The following is a 3,918-nucleotide window of genomic DNA, read 5'->3' on the forward strand; positions in this document are numbered from 1 at the left end:
AAGAGTTAAAATTGAGCTGACCGCGTCACTGATATTTATTGCAGGAAGAAGTAGGGTCAATCAAGCCCCCCACTTGTCACTTTTCTGTCACTTCTCTTCTGACCCCAGTCTCCTCCGGCCCGTCCCTCCCAGAATGAGGTCAGAGTTGCCAGGAAAGGACACGGTTCCCTAACCAGCCAGTCTGACCATGACCTCAGGCACCAGCCACCCGTAAGCAAGGGGTCCCCACTACTCTCTCACTTCTGATCTTCTGGCTACAAATTTGGGGGTGTCCTCTGACCCCATCAGCCCCCAGCTCAGGGGGCACCTACGCTCTCTCACTGTGACCTATCAGCTCCCACTGGCTCTTGTCAAGACTCTCCAAACTCACCAAAAAAGTGCTCTACTTACAAGTACAATTGTATTTACTTTTCAGTTTTTAACAGTTTTATTGGCATGTAATTCACACATCATACAACTCAAAAGTTAATTACATCAAGAGGAGTTGTGCAATCCTCCCCGCCATCCGTTTTTGAATATTTTCTTCATGCTTGTCCTCATGGTTGTTAGTGTCCCATTTCCCCCCAGACAATCACCCTTTTATTATAGCAAACAGAGAGCTATGTAAGACCAGGGCTGGGAGGGGCCCAGTGTGAAGCTTCCATGTCCCCGAAAGGACTCACTCAGAGAAACACAATGAAGTCACAGCCAGGGCGGCGATTCCGACTCCTAGTGACCCTGCCGGACAGAGTTGAGCTGCCCCTGTGGGTGTCCAAGCCTGTAACTTTTTAGACATAGAGAGCCTCCTCTTTCTCCCGAGGAGCTGCTGGTGGTCTAGAACTGCTGACTTTGCGGTGAACGGCCAAAGTACTAGGGACGGCCGGAGGAGCCAACACACTTCCCTTGAACAGCGCCAGGAGGAAGACCCTTCCGTCGCATGGATTGTGGGCGTGTCCCCAGGCGAGATCAGTGAGGAGGAGGTTGGTAGAGGGTCATTCCTGCTGGGAAACGGCTTTTGTGAGGAGATGTCCCCTCAAGAGACCCGCACACAGGTCTGACGGGTGCATGACGTGTCCCCAGGGCACATTCTTCCCTCCCACCATGGCACACACATTGACACCCGCTCCCTGGTGGCTTAGGAAGAAACAGCAAGAAGCAGCAGGTCAGCTCGCCTGGAACCCCGTTGGATGACACGTGTTACCCTTTCGTCTTGCTTCCAGAGGCGGCGAGGCTCCTGTGTCCGGGAGCTCGCACAAACCTGGAATGAATGGGGATGCAGGAGCAGCTCGTTCTCGAAAACAAGGGGCTTCCGCGTCGACAGATTGGACCGTTCGACATCAAAGTGCACGGGAGCACTTGGAAATGAGAGGGGCCATAAGACGGGACCCAGCTGGGCCCAATTCGCTGCATGAAAGCTGAGAAGCTGTGCTCGTCCAATGTCCTCGCCCCTCTGGGCAGCGTTTGTGCCAGCACGCAGGGTCTGCCCGCTGTGCTTTGCCTGGGGGCACCCCCACGACACAGTTCCGGGGAGGTGGGGCAGGGTGGTCCAGCTGGCCCTGCAGGTCAGAGGAGGGTCTGGGGCAGGACAGAGAGGGCCAGCCCAGAGGTCAGCGGGATCGCCACCTTGTCCCAATTTCTTTTTCAGAAGTCCCTGAGCGGGGCATCCGGTTAACACACTCGGCAGCTAACCCAAAGGTGGGAAGTTCTCGTCCATGCAGAGGTACCGCTGATCTCCTTTGGAAAGCTTACCATTGAAAACCCTGTGCCGGGCAGTTCAACTCAAAACACATGGGGTCACCATGGCGGGGAGTTCAGTTCGCAGTTCCTCGTTTCTGGCTCGCGGTCTTTCTTGAACAGGTGTGTCACCTCTCCATCAGGGTAGACGGCCACAGGCCCAGGAACTCCGTGTTCAGCTTCTGGGCTCCTGCAATGACATTCAGCTGACCTTTCCAGCTCGGCTTTCTCTCTCTGCTTGTGCACCGGAGTTTCTTTGGGGTCCGGGATAGTCTTGACTCAGGATGCTACAAGGGTCACCTTGGCGATACCTTTGTTGTCGCCACACCTCCAGTAGCTGCCAGAACCAGTAACTTAGACATCTGTACTCACCCCGAGGGGCTTATTCAGGGGGAAACACCCATTTCTAGAGAAGCTCCAGCTCTTGGTACCCTAATGGGTCTCCAACCAACACTCATGAAGACACACAGTGGCCCATATCAGAAGGCATACAGTGTCACATATAAGCACAATCACACACACACACAGTGGTTGCCTTCCAATTTCCCCTTGAGCCCGGCCTGCGTCCTCCCAGATTCCCCTCCTCACGCATCCTGAGCAAACCAAGAAGAAAGAGAGAAGCTTTCACCTGCGGAATTTCTCATCCCCTCACACCTGAGGGGCCTGAAGCCAGTTTGGTGGAAGGAGACAATGGCTCTCCAGAAGGATGGCTGACTTCGACTCAATTCATCGATTCATCTTTTAAAATTTACATTCCCAGGTTGGCTAAGTGGCTATACGCATCCCAATGAATAATAAATAATCTTGGTCCCCCCCACACCCCATGTGTCCTTTGGTTGCCATGTGGGTGTTCTCCACTCTGTGTTTTCATTCTGACCCACACCGAGAGATAATCCGATTTATAAAGGCAAAACCCTCCCGGCCCTGGTTTGTTTGTACCCGCCCCCCCCACCCTCCTGCACTCACGACACCGACTTGTGTAAGCACATGGACAAAGTGCAAAGTTGGCTCTCCCCAGTACTGATAGTTTCATTGAGGAGTGTGGTCAGTGTGAACCCTGACCTCTGATACAATTTTCATAACAGTGAGCGGCCCCCCAGAGACCCAGCATACCATGGACCTCAACAGAGATCTTCTCAGATGGTACAGAGCAAGGGGACCCCAAGAAGTAGAGTAGGAGTTGACCATTTGTGGTCCTCACTTGAACACAAGCCTGATAGGAGGCTAGGATGCTGTCGAGAAAGCGGAGTAAGGTTTGGTGTCACCTTCTGCGCCAGGTGGGTGGGGTCCATCTGTTGTATCTTGGATGATGGCTGGCAAGCATTCAATACCCCAGGCCCGACACACTGAGCCAGGAGGGAGCGTGAAAGTACAAGCTGTGTTCATAGGGCAGTTAGCTTGCATGCCTCATAGAACCATGACCCTAAATCTCCAAGGTAAGAAACCAAGTCTCATGAAGCATTTGGTTGTGCGTGGGTAGTAGACAGGGAAGTCATCCATGTCTAATGGGTCCTTGAGGAAAAGCAAGCCAAACTGTCCCTCCTTGGCCATCATGGGATGGGACTTATGGTAGTTAGATTTTATGCCAACTGGCTGTATCTAGGTGAAGATAGGGGTGGAGTCCAACGTATAGGTCAGGTGGCAATCAGATGACACCTCCTTCGGGGTGTGGCCTTTTGTATAAGAGAGAGACCCTGAGCAGAACCAAGGCCTCTCTTGCCCTTTCACCTTCTGCCGATCTGGATTCTCTGTCCAGTTGGTCGGCCTCCTGTTATATCGCCTGCCAATCAGTGGACTGCAGACCTTGGATTATCCAACCTTGGATTCCTTCAGCTCAGCATCCACCATCCTGTGGTCTTCCTGCTTCCTCTTCTTCTTCCTATTTGTTAGCTCCTGCAGCTACAAGTCAAGATGTGCCTCCAGCTGACGTCTGTCCTACAGTCTTGAACTAGACAGGACTTACCTACTTCTGCCATGGTGTGAGTCATTTCTTGGTATAAATGTCTTCCTATAGAGCAGTGGTTCTCACCCCTCCTCATGCCACGACCCTTTAATACAGTCTTCATGTTGTGGTGACCTCCCAGCCATAAAATTCGTTTTGTTTCTGCTTCATAACTGATTTCGCTACTGGTATGAATCAGGCAGCCCCTGTGAAAGGGTCGTTCGACCCCCAAAGGAGTCACGACCCACAGGTTGAGAACTGCT

Source organism: Echinops telfairi, unplaced genomic scaffold, assembly GCF_000313985.2.
Source record: "Echinops telfairi isolate 266 unplaced genomic scaffold, ASM31398v2 ScPeMD7_3;HRSCAF=10, whole genome shotgun sequence".
In the NCBI taxonomy this organism is placed as follows: domain Eukaryota; kingdom Metazoa; phylum Chordata; class Mammalia; order Afrosoricida; family Tenrecidae; genus Echinops; species Echinops telfairi.